We start from the raw sequence: 19373 nt of genomic DNA, 5'->3' as shown, positions 1-19373 counted from the left end.
GCAAATCAATCAGAACAAGAAATTCAGATTCATGCCACAAATTCAAATGAAGCAACTAAAAGTATTTAGAGTATTCAAGAGGAGATTTAGGAATATCTTATTGTTTTAAAGCTTTTGAAAGTGATTCATAAGAAGAAAAAGCATAGTTCTACTTTACCTCAGAAAGTTAACAGAAAGTTGGCAATGTTGTAGGGAAAATGTTTTTTCAAACTTTAATTGGAATAGCATGACCAGTGATATCTTTTCTGCCTCTTAACTGTTCTGAGTAATAACAGATTCAATGAACTTTTAAAATTGCTTACATTTTTATAATTCAGTGACAATGAAGAGAAATACTTTATGCAAAATTCTACTTGCTAGGTTTCCAATCAGTTATTTTCTTTTTTCTTCTTTTGTTTTTAGTTTCCCCATTTATACATTTATTAACAATATAATAAAGTTGTTCATATCAGCAGCTTTTACTATAGATGTAGAGAAAAGGGAAGGAAGTCCATGGAAGTACTTGTTTGAAGGCCATTATCCAGTAGTAAAGAAGAATAAGACAATCAGAATAACTCAGTCTATAGAAATATCTAAACAAATTTGATTTAGGTTTATAAATGAGTTCAATGAGTTTTTAATTAAGATGCAAAAGTTACTTCAAAATAGAATAAAAGAATAAGTTCCTATAACCTCACTTTCCATAATAGGACAAAGTAAATAGTCTACAGTGATGCTTTTCTGTTAACTGTCTGGTTATTTTGTAGACTGGTACCACAGGAAACACAGTCTTTTGAAGTTATACTTGAACGGTTCCATAATCATCTGGTATTCTTTCAATATTATACCTGCAGTTGGAAATGTACATGAGGGGAACTACAGGGATCTTCTGGATTCTTTGCTTACAGTCCTGATCAACTATAGCTACAATATAACACTTAGGCTGAGTGCTACTCTGGACTAAGCAATCATCTGCATATGTTCTTTTGTGTAAGTATCATGGCAAATGTTCAAACTGCAGGTCTTTGGCAATCCTCAGGGTTACTTGATATTTCTGTTTCAGTTTTTCAATCTCAGCCATTACACATTATGCAAGGAATGAATCTGGCAAACAGACAATGCTTCATTGATTGCACTAAGTCCAGCTTGGCTTTGATAGAGAAGTTGATAAAGTTGGTATCAACCAGTGGGTAGTAAGGGGTTTCCAACTGTGTTATATTGGAATAAAAAGCAGAACAGGTGCTCAGGAACTTCTCTTCCTTTGAGAGCACTGAGATCTTTCTTCTCTTTCTTTTTTTATTTATAATCGATATTTTTCTTATAATCTCTCATCTTTTGAACTAAACATTGACTTCATTGTTGCATATTTCCTCACTTTCTTTTGTTTCCCAGTGTTAACAGAATCCACTCTGAGGTCTAAGGAGTGGCCAACACTTCCTATGAACTTCTCCCTGATTTCTGAAATATTTTCTCATAAAAATTTATGCCATGATAGTATTTTCTACTTCTGGTTTTATACAATGTTCTTTTTAGTTTGTCCCCATATAAATGGTATTTTAAAAATCTTTTAAAGAAAACAATATATATTACTCAAGTTGGAGGGGGAAATTTTTTTTTCAAATAACCCTCTGAAGACAAATTGATTCTTTGTCTTGAGCTTAAGGAACAGTCAATGCAGAATAAAAAATCAATTGGACAGTTCTAGTGATAATATTTATGATTTCCCAGAGCAGCTTATCATTTGTTGAGATTAAAGAAGAAACTGATCATACCTTACCAAAAGTGGAACATTTTTCAATGATCTCATATTACCTTATTGTTACTTGTGAAAATGATGAAACAGATACATGTTGTTTTAAAAAATCTGCATAGATAACTTCTAAGATAATATTCAAGAGAGGATCTCACAATTTTAGATCTTCCTCCCTCCCACCCTTCCTTTCTTTCTTCCTTCCTCCTTTCCTTACCTCTTTCCTCCCATAATTGAATTCTTATGCTATATAAGGTACGTCCATTAATGTAGAGAAGGATATTATAGATAAAAATACATTTCTTTTATTCAATAAGTCCATGCACTATTAGGGAAGACTATCAAATGAATAATGGTAATAAAGACATATGAACAAAAGGAGAGGGAAGAATGGTCCCACTGGTTGTAAGTTCTTGCTTAGTATTAAGGAATCTTTACACATAACTTGGGGATGAAAGTGAGGGTAACAGTATCCCAACTGCCCACCCCTTTTCACCACATGCTCCTAATAAATGAACAGGACTAAGATGCAGGAATTCTGCTTACCACATTTCTTATTCCTTCTTTTCTACCCATTGTAATTTCTTATATTCATATCCCATTCAAAGTCTGCGCTGCCACAATGAATAATAGGGAAAATAATTTCAGTCAATTTATTGGGGACTCTTCTCACAGCATAACCAGAAAACATTGAGCAGTAGAAAGAACATTTTTAATTAATAGAAGGGTATTTCAGTATCATTTAGCAGGTTAGCTGATGCATTCTTAAAGCCAGTTATTTCCTTCATAAATTCATTCATTCTCTTTTTCAACACTTTTAAATACCTACCCTATAAAAGGCACAATAAAACTGGGAAAAAGAAACAGTAATCACCTTTATGACTTGTAAATTCTACTAAGGAGATCTATGTTTCATTAGTGGATTCTCCACATTAGTTTTGTCTGTCAATAAGTATTAAGTACTTATTATGTGTCTGGGTCTATGCTAAGTGCTAGGGTTACAACTAAAACAAAAGATGCACATTGTTCTCCAAAACCCCAAAATCTAATGGTGGAGTTAACATGGGAAAATAAAACTTCATATGCGCAAACTATATGCAGAAAAAGTAGGAAATAATCAACATAGGAAAAGTCTCTAGAGAGTTTTGAATACATTCTGCAGAAGTAGCCAGGACTTGAAGGAAGCTAGGAAGATTAGAAAGTAGAGATGAGGATAGAGAGCATTCTAGTCACAGGCGACAATCAGTAAAAATGCCCATTGAAGAGATGGAATATCTTATTTAAAGAAAAGAGAGGAGGTAACCATCACTAGTTTGAAGATTAAGATGGAGGAGAAAATGATTATAAGGAATAAGAAAACTGGAATAATATGGAGGAGAAAGGGAGAAAGGTTGTTATAAAAAGCTTAGAAAATCAAGCAGAGGATATATTTGATTCTGCAGGTGATATGGAGTCACTAGATTTTATTAACTACAGGTGTGACATGGTCTCACCTACACTTTAGCAAAATCCCTGGTACCTGAGAGGAGAATGGACTAGAGTGAGTGAAGATTTGTGGCAGGGAAACCAACTGGCATGCTATTGCAATAAATAGTCCAGGTATAAGAAATGGAGGGTCATAAAGTATGGTGGCAATATCAGAAAAGAAAATAAGATATATATGAGAGACAGTGCAAAAGTTAAATCAATAGATGTTCATGATAGAGCTATTGGGTGTGAGAGATAGTGAGGAATTGAGGAGAAAACCTAGGTTGAGAGCCTGAGGGACTAGAAGGTTGTAGTTCCCTTGACAATAATACAGAAGTTTTGGAAAAAGATCATACGTTCAGTTTTAGGTCTGAGTTTTAAATGTCTCCAGGTCATCTGGTTAGAGATGTCTAAAAGGCACCTAGAGATGTGAGGCTGGAAGTTAGCAAAGAGATTAGGATTGGATAAGTTAGGAATCCTGGATTCTGACTGCATAAATTGAGACTGGATGAGTGAAAAGAGTTAAATCACCAGCAAAAAAGATAAGTAAATATACAGAAACTAAGGAGACCATCAAGTAAAATAGTATAAAGGAAGAAGAAAATAGGGCCCAAGACAGAGCTTTGAAGAATGAACTGGATGAATATCCAGCAAAAGAGAGCAATCAAATAGGTAGGAGGAAATTGGTGTCTTGAAAACTTAGAGAAAAGAGAATATCAATAAAAGAATGATCATCTCTGCAAAGACTAAAGAAAATTCACAAAGGATAAAGACTCAGAAAAGGGCATTGACAAGATAATGAAGATATCACTGGTAACTCTAGAGGGAACAGATTTAGTTTAATGTAATTGGAAACTGTCAGGTTAACTATAAAGAATTAAGAAAAGAATGAGAGGAAGTAGAGTTATAAAAGGTATTCATACTTATCCAGGAATTTAGCCATAGAAAGTAGAAGGTATCTAGGATGTTATTATTGGGGATGGATCTATCACATGAAGTTTTCTAAGGATAGGGAAGACATGAACATTATTCTAGGAAGAAAGGAACCAGCCAAAACATAGGAAAAAATTGAATATAACACATATTGTGGGGGTGATCAAGAAGAAAATATTCTGGAGGATATGGGGTGAAATTAAATTCATTGTACAGGTTGAGTTTAACTTGACAGGTAAATGGGCCACCTCTTCATGTAAGATGGATAAGGAATTGTAAGAAATAAAATTTAGGATTCTGGTCTTTAATTTCCATAAAGTTTATTAGTATTAACATGAATACGTAGAGGCAGAGAATTAGAGAGAGAAACCTTTTAGCCATGTGGGTGTTTTCAACATGGCCCACTCAGCCACCTTCCCCTTGCTCAATTCTTCCAAAAAGAGGCCCTACTTCCTTGTGTAGAACCTTATTTCCTTCCTCTCTCTTCTGTGTCCATTTCAATCATGGCCAGTTCAAATTTAGTCACATAACTTGCAATAGATGATATAACTAGGATTGTAGGAATGTAGGTAAGATCCAATGTGTAACACTGAGAGAGGGTTTTCCTTTTTTTAAATAATATTTTATTTGATCATTTCCAAGTATTATTCATTAAAGACAAAGATCATTTTCTTTTCCTCCCGCCCACCCCCCATAGCTGACGCGTGATTCCATTGGGTATCACCTGTATTCTTGATTCGAACCCATTGTCATGTTGTTAGTATTTGCATTAGAGTGTTCATTTAGAGTCTCTCCTCTGTCATGTCCCCTCAACTCCTGTAGTTGGGCAGTTGCTTTTCCTCGGTGTTTTTACTCCTACAGTTTGTCCTCTGCTTATGCATAGTGTTTTCTCTCCAAGATCCCTGCAGATTGTTCAGGGACATTACACCGCCCCTAATGGAGAAGTCCATTACGTTCGATTATACCACAGTGTATTAGTCTCTGTGTACAATGTTCTCCTGGTTCTGCTCCTTTCACTCTGCATCACTTCCTGGAGGTCATTCCAGTCTCCATGGAATTCCTCCACTTTTTCATTCCTTTTTGCACAATAGTATTCCATCACCAACATATATCACAATTTGATCAGCCATTCCCCAATTGAAGAGCATCCCCTCGTTTTCCAATTTTGGGACACCACAAAGAGCACAGCTATGAATATTTTTGTACAAGTCTTTTTGTCTATTATCTCTTTGGGGTACAAACCCAGCAGTGCTATGGCTGGATCAAAGGGTAGACATTCTTTTATCATCCTTTGGGTATAGTTCCAAATTGCCCTCCAGAATGGTTGGATCAGTTCACAACTCCACCAGCAATGAATTAATGTCCCTACTTTGCCACATCCCCTCCAGCATTCATTACTTTCCTTTGCTATAATGTTAGCCAATCTGCTAGGTGTGAGGTGATACCTCAGAGTTGTTTTGATTTGCATTTCTCTGATTATAAGAGATTTAGAACACTTCTTCATGTGCTTATTAATAGTTTTGATTTCTTTATCTGAGAACTGCCTATCCATGTCCCTTGCCCATTTATCAATTGGAGAATGGCTTGGATTTTTGTACAGTAGATTTAGCTCTTTATAAATTTGAGTAATTAAACCTTTGTCAGAGGTTTCTATGAAGATTTTTTCCCAGTTTGTTGTTTCCCTTCTGATTTTAGTTACATTAGTTTTGTTTGTACAAAAGCTTTTTAATTTGATGTAGTCGAAATTATTTATTTTATATTTTGTGACTCTTTCTATGACTTGCTTGGTTTTAAAGTCTTTCCCCATCCCAAAGGTCTGACATGTATACTATTCTGTGTTTACCCAATTTACTTATGGTTTCCTTCTTTATGTTTAAGTCTTTCACCCATTTTGAATTTATCTTGTTGTAGGGTGTGATGTGTTGATCAATTCCTAATCTCTCCCACACTGTCTTCCAATTTTCCCAGCAGTTTTTATCGAATAGTGGATTTTTGTCCCCAAATATGGGATCTTTGTGTTTATTGTATACTGTCTTGTTGAGGTCTCTTGCCCCCAGTCTATTCCAGTGATCCTCCTCTCTGTCTCTTATCCAGTAGCAAATTGTTTTGATGACAGTTGCTTTGTCATATAGTTTAGGGTCTGGGACTGCGAGGCCCCCATCATTTGTGTTTTTTTTTTCATTATTTCCCTAGATATCCTTGATCTTTTGTTATTCCAAATGAACTTTGTTATGGGTTTTTCCAAATCAGTAAAGAAATATTTTGGGAATGCCCATCAATTGGGGAATGGCTGAGCAAATTGTGGTATATGTTGGTGATGGAATACTATTGTACTAAAAGAAATAATAAAGTGGAGGAGTTCCATGGAGACTGGAACAACCTCCAGGAAGTGATGCAGAGCGAGAGGAGCAGAACCAGGAGAACATTGTACACAGCGACTAATACACTGTGGTATAATCGAATGTAATGGACTTCTCCATTGGAGGTGGTGTAATGTCCCTGAACAATCTGCAGGGATCTAGGAGAAAAAACACTATGCATAAGCAAAGGATAAACTATGGCAGTGGAAACACCGAGGAAAAGCAACTGCCTGAATATAGAGGTTGAGGGGACATGACAGAGGAGAGACTCTAAACGAAACTCTGATGTAAATATTGACAACATAGAAATGGGTTCGAATCAAGAACACATTTGACACCCAGTGGAATCACGTGTCGGCTATGGGGGGTGGGGGGGAGGAAAAGAAAATGATCTTTGTCTTTAATGAATAATGCTTGGAAATGATCAAATAAAATATTATTTAAAAAAAGAAATATTTTGGGAGTTCCATGGGTATGGCACTAAATATAAATAAGTTTGGGTAGGATGGTCATTTTTATTATATTGGCTCTTCCTATCCGTGAGCAGTTAATTTTTTTCCAATTGCTCAAGTCTAGTTTTAGTTGTGTGGAGTGTGTTTTGTAGTTGTGTTCATATAGTTCCTGTGTTTGTCTCGGGAGATAGATTCCTAGGTATTTTATTTTATCTAACGTGGTTTTGAATGGGATTTCTTTTTCTAGTTTTTGCTGCTGAGTTGTGTTGGAGATATATAGAAATGCTGATGACTTATGTAGGTTTATTTTGTATCCTGCAACTTTGTTAAAGTTGTTGATTATTTCAATTATCTTTTTGGTTGAACCTCTAGGATTCTTTAAGTAGACAATCATGTCATCTGCAAAGAGTGGTAACTTGGTCTCCTCCTTGCCTATTTTGATGCCTTCAATTTCTTTTTCTTCTCTAATTGCTACTGCTAGTGTTTCTAGTACAATGTCAAATAGTAGAGGTGATAATGGGCATCCTTGCTTCACTCCTGATCTTATTGGGAATGCATCTAGTTTATCCCCATTGCAGATGATAGTAGCTGATGGTTTTAGATATATACTGTTTATTATTTTTAGGAATGTCCCCTCTATTCCTATGCTTTCTAGTGTTTTTAATAGGAATGGGTGTTGTATTTTATCAAAGGCTTTTTCTGCATCTATTGAAATAATCATGTGATTTTTGTTGGTTTACTTGTTGATGTGGTCAATTATGTGGATGGTTTTCCTAATATTGAACCAACCCTGCATCCCTGGTATAAATCCTACTTGATCATGGTGGATTACCCTTCTGATCACTTGCTGGAGTCTTTTTGCTAGTATCCTATTTAAGATTTTTGGATCTATATTCATTAGGGAGATTGGCCTATAGTTTTCTTTCTCTGTTTTTGATCTGCCTGGTTTTGGAATCAGTACCATGTTTGTGTCATAAAAGGAGTTTGGTAGAACTCCCTCTTTGCATATTATGTCAAATAGTTTGTATAGTGTTGGGATTAACTGTTCTCTGAATGTTTGATAGAATTCACTGGTGAATCCATCAGGCCCTAGTGATTTTTTCTTAGGAAGTTCTTTGATGGCCTGTTGGATTTCATTTTCTGATATGGGATTATTTAAGAATTCTATTTCTTCTTCTGTTAGTCTAGGCAGTTTGTATTTTTGTATATATTCATGCATATCACCTAAATTGGTGTATTTATTGCCATATAATTGGGCAAAGTAATTTTTAATGATTGCCTTAATTTCTTCTTCATTGGAGGTGATGTCCCCCTTTTCATCTTTGATGCTGTTAATTTGCTTTTCCTCTTTCCTTTTTTTAATTAGATTGACCAGTACTTTGTCCATTTTGTTTGTTTTTTTTGAAGTACCAGCTTCTTGTATTATTTATGAAATCAATAGTTCTATCATTTTTGATTTTTATTTATTTCTCCCTTAATTTTTAGAATTTCTAGTTTGGTTTTCTGCTGGCGGTTTTTAATTTGATCGCTTTTGAGTTTTTTTATTTACATTTCCAATTGATTGATCTCTGCTCTCTCTAGTTTGTTAATATGCACTCAGGGGTATGAATTTACCTCTGATTACCACTTTGGCTGCATCCAAAAAGGTTTGAAAGGATTTCTCCCCATTGTCTTTTTCCTGGGTGAAATTATTAATTGTTTCTATGATTTCTTCTCTAACTAAATGATTTTGGAGTATCATATTGTTTAATTTCCAATTAGTTTTTGATTTGCTTTTCCATGTACCATTACTGATCATTATTTTTATTGCCTTGTGATCTGAAAAAGGGCTACATTTATTATTTCTGCTTTTCTGCATTTATGTGCCATGTTTCTGTGACCTAATGTATGGTCAATCTTTGTGAATGTGCCATGTGGTGCTGAGAAGAAGGTGTATTCCTTTTTTTGCCCATTTATTTTTCTCCATATGTCTATTAATTCTAATTTTTCTAAGATTTCATTCACTTCTTTTACCTTTTTCTTATTTATTTTTTTGATTTGATTTATCTAAATTTGATAATGATTGGTTTAAGTCTCCCATTAATATGGTTTTACTGTCTATTTCTTCCTTCAATTCTCCTAGTTTCTCCATTAAAAATGTGGGTGTTATATTATTTGGTGAATACATATTGATAAGTGATATTTCCTCATTATCTAAAATCCCTTTTAACAAAATATAATTACTTTCCCTCTCCGTTTTGTTCAGGTCTATTTTTGCTTTGGCTTTATCAGATATCATGATTGCAACTCCTGCCTTTTTACTGTCAGTTGAGGCCCAGAAGGTCTTACTCCATCCTTTAATTCTGACTTTGTGGGTGTCTACCCACCTCATGTGTGTTTCTTGAGGACAACATATGGTAGGGTTTTGGATTCTAATCCATTATCCTATTTGTCTACGTTTTATGGGTGAGTTCATCCCATTCACTTTCAAAGTTATGACTGTCACTGGTGGACTCCCTGGCATTTTGATATCCTTCCTTAATTCTAACCTTTCTTCTTCAGATCTACCTTTTAGTCCAGTGATTTACTTTAAATCAGTCCCCCTTGTCCCCTCCCTTGATATGTTTCCCTTTCTAGTCCCTCCCTTTTTGTTCCCTCCCCTCCCCCCTCTCTTTCCCTCCCTTTTTTGTGTTCCTTCCCCCCTCCCCCCTTGGTTTTCCCTTCTCCCTTCACTTGTTGGGTAAGTTAGAATTCACAATCCCAAAGGATCTGGATGTTCTTCACTCTCAGAGTTGATTTCCCTGAGAGTAAGGTTTAGGTGAAAACTCTCTTCCTCTCCTTCTTATAGGAGTTTTCTTCCCCTCCCCTTCCCATGTGAATCTTTGTTTGAGAAAGATTATTCTATTTGGTCTTTCTTTTCCCCCTATTTACACATTACATTTTCCCCACATGTTAGTATACACAGATTGATATAAATGTAGTCCTTATAGAAGAGAGTTTGAGTAAAAGAAGAAGATAACATTTTTCTCCTTTTCCCTTTCCTTCATATTTACCATTTCAGGTAGTCCATGCTCTTTGTTTTTCAATATCGAACTTTCCACAGAGTTCTGGTCTTTTCTTTCCAAAAACTTGGAAATCTTCTATTTTGTTGAATGCCCATAATTTATCTTAGAAGTATATAGTCAGTTTTGCTGGATAGCTTATTCTTGGTTGAAGACCCAGCTCTCTTGCCTTTCTGAAAATCATGTTCCTTGCCTTAAGATCATTCAGAGTAGAAATTGCAAGGTCTTGTGTCACCCTGATTGGCATTCCTTTATATCTAAATTGTCTTTTTCTGGCTTTTTGTAGGATTTTTTCTTTTCTTTGAAAGCTTTGCAATTCTGCAATTACATTCCTGGGAGTTGTCTTTTGGGGGTTTAGTGTAGAGGGTGTTCTGTGAGCTCTGTCAGTGGCTGTATTGCCCCCTTGTTCTAGAATCTCTGGGCAATTTTCTTTGATTATATCTTTTATTATGGTGTCGAGTTTGCTGTTTATTTCTGGCTTTTCTGGAAGTCCAATTATTCTTAAATTATCTCTTCTCCCTCTATTTTCCAGATCTGTCACCTTGTTGGTGAGATATTTTATGTTCTCTTCTAATTTCTTAGTGTTTTGGCTTTGCTTTATTGATTCTTGCTCTTTTATCTGCTCGTTGTCTTCAACTTGCCTAGTTCTGACCTTTAAAGCCTGGTTTTCGTTTTCAGTTTGGTCAAATTGGTTTTGTAGATGCGAGAATTTCTTTTGCATTATTTCCCACTTTTCCTCCCAGAAGGCTTCCATCTTTTTGATCCTTTCTGATTCAAATTCTTCATAGGTTTGTGGAGAGTTTCCATTTCCTTTGGAAGGTTTCAGAGCATTTTCTTGTGTATCGTTTTCTATCTCCTCTGTATTTTGTATTTTGCCGCCATAGAATGTGTCCAAAGTCGCCCCTTTCTTCTTATTTTTCTTGGGATTTGGGGGCTTCTGTGCTTCTGTGGAGTTCTGAATGGGGAGGACTAGCTTTTTCTTATCTCTGTCTGGTGTTCAGAGGTTTTATCCCTAGGCAGATTGTCAGTTCTATGCAGTTGTTGTTCTGTCTTCCTGGGGAAGCCAGGAATTGTTGGTGTTTCCCTTTTACTGCCCTCCTCAGTTCCCTCCCAATGCTTCTCTGTTGCCTTACTTCCATGCTCTGAGCCTAGCTCGGCCCTTTCCTTCGGGTGTTTGTTTCTGTGCCTTAGCTTGCCAGGAGAGCCAGTACTCTGAGGGGGGAGGGGCCATGGCTTCCTGGAGCTCAGAGGGCTCCTGATAAGATTAACTTTCTCTGGGTTGAACTGAGTATGCTTTGAGGCAGGGACCTGGAGACTCGGATGGAAGGATCCAGCCAGGGGGCTCCAGGCTCCCCCGTCTCTTTTTGTTTCCCTGCTGTCTGGGTGCCCCTGCGACTGGGTCAGGTTGTTTTCAGGATGTGGCCTTCAGAATAGCTGGCTCCCGAGGCCTTTTTGCCAGCCCTGAGGGTTACTGTTGTTTCAGAGGCCCCTGGTCTCTGAGGGGGAAGGGGCCGTGGCTTCCTGGAGCTCTGAGGGCTGGTGATAGGATTAACCTCAGACTTAGTATGCCCTGAGGCAGGGACCTTCAGTGAGACTCAGATGGAAGGATCTGATCAGGGGGCTACAGGCTCCTCCTGTCTCTCTCTGTTTCCCTGCTGTCTGGGTGCCCCCTCAACTGGGTCAGGTTGTTTTCAGGAAGAGGCCTTCAAGATAGCCAACCCTGAGGCTCTGAGGTTCCCTCTGCTCCCTCGGACTCAGTGGTCTGGGTTGAGGGGATGGTTCCTGGGATCTTCCTTCTGCCTACTCCTTAGGTCCAAGTGATCTTGTGTTCTGGCTTTTGGGGGGGCCATACCTTTTGATCCAGGTCCAGGTCCAGAAGGAGGACTCCCAGGGTCTATGCTGTTGTTCGTTTTGAATTTCTGTGCCTTAGGAGCATATAGTTTGTGTTCGGTAGGGAAGGGTTTCCGGAGATCTGAACTTTAGCTTTTCTAAGCCGCCATCTTGACTGGAAGTCTCTGAGGGTTTTCTTAATACAGGAGAAAATAATGTCAGAACATGTCTTAGAGCTCTAAGATGAAGAAAAATTAGGGAGGTTTTACCAATTGACTCATTTTTTCAGTAAAATATGAGATAAATTTCTTAACTGAGAATTTGAGGAGCAGAAAATGGATCATGGGAAGTTAAAGGAGGGATAAAATGTTTGAAAGAGTTATTGTGGTGAATGTGGTAGTGAATTCATTGGGGAGGTTTTTTAAGATTTCTAAATGCCAGTGAGAGCTCAGTTGAGGTAATATGATATGAATTTATATTGGATCCAAATAAAGTAAGTTCATGATTTTTCTCTACCTTTGAATTTCAGATAATCTAAATAAGAAGTTGTATAACCATTTATTCAATATATTGTAGAGTAAAATATTTTTTTCCATATTGGTTGAATGATCTGACTTTTGAGGTCAATTCCATCACCCTCTATCTATAACTTGTGTGTATATGTGCCATGTTAATGATATGTATAAATGGTTATTTGTGAAAAGGGTTAACACTAATACTATACTATTAAGGAAAACCTTATATAAATTAGAACTGAGTTGAATGTTAAAGTAATATACTTTCACTTCAGTTACATTTGATTCTTCCTGACCTTATTTGGGGTTTTCTTGGCAAAGATAATGTAGTGGTTTACCATTTCCTTCTCCAGCTCACTTTGCAGATGAGGAAACTGAAACAAACAGTTTAAGTAGCTTGCCCATGATCATACGGCTTGTGTACAGGGTCAGATTTGAACTCAGGAAATCCTGACTTCAGGCTTGGCACTTTATCCACTGGGTCACTTAGCTCTCCTTCCTAAAGGAATAGAAGAATATAATAAATGGCAGCATGGGAAATTCATGTAGAATTTCTAAAAAGCTGGTTGATCAGTTTACATCTATGAAAAGAACAATTTTAAGAAAGGTTGAAAAGTCCTTAAATGCCACTCTGAGAAGTTTGATTTTTTTCTTCTGAAAGGCAGCCTCACAGATTCCTTTTTAACAAACGACTGACATGGTTATGTTTCTATATCTTAGAAGTTTTATTTGGTAGCTCTGTGTAATTTAGAATGATATAGAAGAAACATAGGTAATAAAGCCAGTAAAGGAAGCTTTCACAATTAGTCTAGGTAACATGACACAAAGTTTAATATTAAAAGGGTAACTCTTTGAGGGGAAAAAAGATGAAGAAGAAATTTCAAATTATTAACTTAGGCAATCATTCCATTGCCATCATTATATAATCCATATTTACTCATTAAAAGGACATGGTTCCAATACTAAGAAAGAAGTGTCTTAAAGAGTTTCTTGACACAGAATAGCATTCATCAAGATCTCTTAATTCCACTTCCAATAACTAAGTCCTCCCTCTCCATCAGACTACTCTGGTGGAGGCCCTACATGTTATATACTTGAAATTTATGTAATCATAAAGGGTCTGAGCTTCTATTGCAAGTATCAAGCTAGATAAAGAAGCAGCACTCATGATAGGAAAGAGTACTATTAAGACCATCTGATGGGAATTTGAAACTCTTGAAACAGGCACAAAAGGATTAGGAACATATAAAAGGGATATTCCACACTGAGCAATTGTAATAATGAATTTTATTCCCAGAGAAGAGATATTACCTTGAGGTAGAGAGATTCATAAATTCCATAACAACAGCATAATGTTATATACATTATGAGATTTTTTCACTGTTATTTGATTTCACTTATTACTTTATTTTAAAATTATTGTAAAAGTGGACTCCTTTGCTTAGAAGTAAAGAAAAGAGAACTAAAGAGAAAGACAATAGTTCCACAAATGTCTAGGATGAGAAACAAGAATAAGAAGTACAACTTTAAAGGCATTTAAAAATGTATTCAGAAGCTTTTATCTCATATTTCAAAGGCTATAAAATAATGGGTTGTTATATTCAATGTAACTATACATGGTTTTAAAATAAATTTATTTTATTTTTCCATAGTTACATGATTCATGTTTTTTCCATCCTCTCCCCCTACTACCTCCTAGAATCAATGAGCAATTCCACTGGGTTATACATGTATCATTGTTCAAAACCTATTTCCAAATTATTACTATTTGCAATGGAGTGATCCTTTAAAGTCTACATCCCCATTCATATTCCCATAGCACCATGTGAACATATTATATGTTTTTCTTCTGTGTTTCTACTCCCACAGTTCTTCCTCTGGATGTGGATATTGTCCTTTCTCGTAAGTCCCTCAGGATTGTCCTGGATCATTGCATTGCTGCTAGTAGAGAAGTCCATTACATTTTATTGTTCCACAGTGTATCTGTCTCTGTGTATAATGTTCTCCTGATTCTGCTCCTTTCACTCTGCATCAATTCTTGGAGGTCTTTCCAGTTCACATGGAATTTCTCCACTTTATTATTCCTTTCAGCACAATACTATTTCATCACCATCAGATATCACAATTTTTGTAACTATACATGTTAAATATATGGACTTTGGAATCAAAATAATGGAAGTGAGCCATGTTATAATTTATTACTAGAGACTGAGACCTTTTTAATTTTATTATCTTTAAAATTTAACTCAAGTACACAAAGGTTTTTTTCTTCCAAATCCTCTAAGTCCACACTAACTGGTATTTTTTCTGTATTTACTTATTTATGTATATTTCATGTAAGTGGTATACTGAATAGAGAGATGGACTTAAAATTCTGCCTCAGATAATTTTTTCTCAGTGGTGTGATCCTTGGCAAGTAATTTAACTGCCTTTAGTCTCAGTTTCCTCATCTTTTTAGAAAAAGAAGATATTAAAAATATTATAAATTTATTATGAGGATCAAATTAGAACTAAAGATGTTTCTCATCTATTGATGTGCTATGTAGATGTTAGCAATTGTACTGTTGTTATTTATTGTTGCTCCCTCTCAGAGCCTCAAGAAGAATTATTTCAATTATTTTTTCTTTGTTTATTTTTTTCCAGCAGTTTTCTGATACATGATATGAGCTTAAGAAATGTTTAATTTATTGAACCCGAATGCTGAATTGGAGGGCCCTTTAGTCCTATTGATCAAGAATTTTATTAATATCCACAATGATATTTTTTGCATTTTACTACATACTGTGGCATTTTATAGGAGCAAATTTCTCCTAGGGAAAGCCTCCAGAAGAAAAGTAATGGTCTGAGTACCTTTTCTGCACTTAGGTCCAAAGGAGCATAGCCTTTATGGTGGTAGAAGTCTGACTTATTAATTAATGTTAGGGTTCTTCCTTTCCTGCAAATAAGAATGACATCAACTTTGTGGAGAGTAACTGTGATCATTTGCTTTTGTCATTTACAAAGGGCACTGCAGAATATGAGGGGAATCAGCATGAGACTCTTTGTCAAAGGCAACTATGCTTTAATATCAAAGGGAAAATAGGAGGCTCATTGAAATGAGAGGGAAGACTAAAATCTCCTTGGGGAAGGCCCTGTAAAGTTCAAATATTTCCCATCTGATCCTCTCCTTTCCACTTATTTCCCCATTTATCTCCATTCCCCACAGAAATACACAGGCATTCTCCATCTGCTGCCCAAATGCTCAGCTTCTACTTCATTAAATCACTCCAGTCACTGTTTCATGTTAGCATTGTGTTTTCTAGTCCTTCTAGAAACACTGAGGCAGGTTCTTAAATATTAAGATTTCTCCCACACAACCTCTCAACATCCCTAATAATATTCTAAACCAGAGATATCAAATATGATATATTACAATGTTATTGAACTACATTAAGATATAATTAGGAAATATTTAACAAAATATATAAAAACTGAAAAATTAATTTGTAAGTCAATATGATGCTCATATGAATCATTGCATTGGAGTTATTGTTCCCTAATTATATTTGCAATTGACAACATTGATTTACAGAGAAAGAAAATAATCTTTCATTTAATCTATCTATTTATAGATCTATACATCAATAATCTAGATTGAAATTTAAATATATATATATATACATATATCAGGATCTTTATATATCTACTTATCTACCTATCCATCCATCTGTTTATTCTAGTAATTTTGAGGATGAAAAGCATTATAATCAAGAAACCTTACTTATTCTGTATGAAGATTTTTTCTGTGCAAGATTTTTAAAAGATTATTATTAATATTAAACTTTTAAAGTTATGCAACTGTACAACCATGCTGACTTCTGAAGAGGGGACAAACTTTTCTATTTAACATTAGGTTTTAACTTATTGGTTCCATGCTACAAGAAGTAATAAGACCTTTTACCTATAGGTTAAATTCCTATATCCTTAGATTTCAAATCAAGGCTACTTCTTATATGAAATCTTTTCAGATCACATATATGTAATAGTCTGTCTATATATACATATATATGTTCTTCTTAATTTTTGTATATATAGTAATCTGAACTTCAGGGTGGATTGCTTTATGTTTTTTTTTTTGGTGGCTTATATGTTTTTGTTTTTTTTTAGTATTGTATGCCTCTGTATATGTGAAATGAATACTAATGAATGAAAAAATTTATTGACATAATTCAACAAACCTATGAATGATGGAGTTGTTTTTGAAATATTTCTATAGAGTGACCTTTGATAGAAACATGTGTGGTTTCACACATTCTTTAGCACTGATTTGGGGGAAAAGTCAGAGTGACTTTGGAATTTATGGATTTATAGGAATCAAGATCTTAAAAATGTCTCAATTTCCAATATCTTTTTCTTTCCTCCCCCAAATTTGTCCCAATGTTTGTTCGAAATTTTGTGTCTTTTTTGGAACTCAATAAAATTTTATTGACTCAAAATGAATGTCTAAATCAATGAAGTCAAAGATTTACTTGGAAATAATTTTTAATTGATTAATAATATAACACATTTTTAATATACTAAACACAAAAATCACCCACCAGATGCTCTTGACCAAATGTTTCCCTCATGTATGCACAAGTAAACATCATAATCTTTTCCACCACTTCACATTTTTATTTTATGCAAAAAACACAACTCAAAAAACACCACTGGCTTGGAAAGAAAACTGGCTTTCAAAATAGTTCCAGATCACTGTATTGGTGAGTGAGTGTAGTCAAGTTTTCACAGATAATCACCTTACAATATTACTGTTGCTGTGTACAATGTTTTCCCAGTTTTGCTTATTTCACTCTGTATCAGTTCCTCCAAATCTTCCCAGCTTTTTCTGAAATCATCTTGCTTATCATTTCTTATAGCACAATAGTATTCCATTACCAACATGTACCACAATTTGTTCAGTCATTTCCTAATTGATAAACATCCCCACAATTTCTAAATCTGTGCCACTAAAAAAGAGCTGCTCAAAATATTTTGTACAAGTAGATCTTTTCCATTTTTTGTTATCTCTTTGGGATATAGACTCGGTAGTGGTATAACAGGATAAAAAAAATCACATTTTATAGCTTTTTAGACATAGTTTCAAATTGTCCTCCACAATGGTTGAATCAGTTCACAACTTTATCAACAATGAATTCGTGTCCCAATTTTGCCACATCCCCTGCAACATTTATCACTTTCCTTTATTGGCATATTGGCCAATTTGATAGGTGTGAGGTGATACCTCAGCATTCTTTTAATTTGTTTTAATTTCTAATGAAGAATGATATAGAATATTTTCCCATGATTATTGATGACTTATATTTCTTCATCTGGAATTTACTTGTTCACATGCCTTGATCATTTGTCAATTGATAAATGGCTTATATTCTTATAAATTTGACTTAGTGACCTATAAATTTGATAAATTACACCTTTATCACAGAAATTTGTTATAATTTTCCCCAATTTGTTGATTCCCTTCTAATCTTGATTACATTAGGTTTGTTTGTAAGAAGCTCTTTTTTTATTTTAATATAATGAAAATTATTCATTTTAGAACCCATAATACTCTCTATCTCTTAGTTGGTCATTAGGTTTTTTCTTGTTCAAGGATCTTCTAGGTAAACTATTCTGCAATACTCTTTTCCAGCATTCCCAGAAGTTTTTGTTAAATAGTGAGTTCTTAATCCCAAAGTTGGGAGTTTGTAAAATACTAAGTTCCTAAGGTTATTTATGCCTGTATACTGTGTATCTAATCTAGTCCATTGATCTACCATTTTATTTCTTAGACAGTACAAGACTATTTTGATGATTGTGTTTTATAGTACTGCCAGGTCAGCTTCTTTTGCATTTTTTTCTAATCATCCTTGATATTCTTGAGCATTTGTTCTTCCACATAAATTTTATTAGTGTTTTTTTCCTGGTTCTATAAAATAATTATTTGATAGTTTCATTGTTTTGGCATTGAATAAGTAAATTAATCTAGGGATGATTGTCATTTTTATTATATTATCTCAGCCTTACCAGGAACAATTATTATTTTTCCAATTGTTTAGCTCCAAAATTATTTTCTGTGAAAAGTGTTCAGTAATTGTGTTGATATATTTGCTGTTTTTGTCTTGGCAAGTAGATTTCCAGATATTTTATATTGTCTAGAGTGATTTTATTTTATTTTAATTTTTAAATATTTTCTGTGTTTGCATGATTAATTTTCTTCCCACCCTCTCTTCAACCACCCCTCCAAGAGCATAAAATCAATTATATTGGGTTGTACAAATGTTATCAATTCATATTTATTTCCATATTATTCATTTTTGTTATAGAATGATCTTTTAAAGCTTAAACCCCTAATCACAAACCCATATATACATATAATAAGTGATGTCATAAATTTTTCTTTTGTATTTCTACTGCCATAATTCTTTCTGTCATTGTGGTTAGCATTCTTTCCCATAAGTCCCTCAGGAGTGTCCTGGCTTACTGTTTTGCTACTAGCAACAAAGTCCATTACATTGGATTGCTCCACAATGTTTTACATTCTGTGTAGAATATTCTCCTGGTTCTGCTCATTTCACTCTGCATCAGTTCATTGAGGTTCTCCCAGGTCATATAGAAATCCTCCAGATATTATTGCTTACAACACATTAATATTCCATAACCATCATATACCACAATTTACTCAGTCATTCCCTAATCGAGGGATAACCCTTAATTTTTTTTTTTGCCACCACAAGAGTATAACTATGAATATTTTTGTACAAGCATTTTTCCTTATTTCTTTTGGAGTAAAAACAGTAGTATTGCTGGATCAAAGGATATACATTCTTTTAAAGCCCTTTGGGCATAATTCTAAGTTGCTTGCCAGAATGGTTGGATTAATTCACAACTCTATTAGCAATGCTTTGGTGTCCTGATTTTGCCACAAATTCTCAAACATTTATTATTTTCATTTACTGTTATATTGGCTAATATATTAATGTGAGGTAGTACCTCAGCATTGTTTTGATATGCATTTCTTTAATTATGAG

The 19373-nt window shown here is 34.8% G+C and overlaps 1 pseudogene; it reads right to left on the bottom strand.

Annotated features, from left to right (window-relative positions):
* Positions 1–699: 699 nt before the first annotated feature.
* LOC100618335 (rRNA-processing protein FCF1 homolog) lies at positions 700–1363 on the bottom strand (annotated as a pseudogene).
* Positions 1364–19373: the final 18010 nt, after the last annotated feature.

Source organism: Monodelphis domestica, chromosome 2 (assembly GCF_027887165.1).
Source record: "Monodelphis domestica isolate mMonDom1 chromosome 2, mMonDom1.pri, whole genome shotgun sequence".
NCBI classification, from domain to species: domain Eukaryota; kingdom Metazoa; phylum Chordata; class Mammalia; order Didelphimorphia; family Didelphidae; genus Monodelphis; species Monodelphis domestica.
Note: the sequence above shows the minus strand (reverse complement) of the source record. Positions and strands in the feature narration are given on the sequence as shown.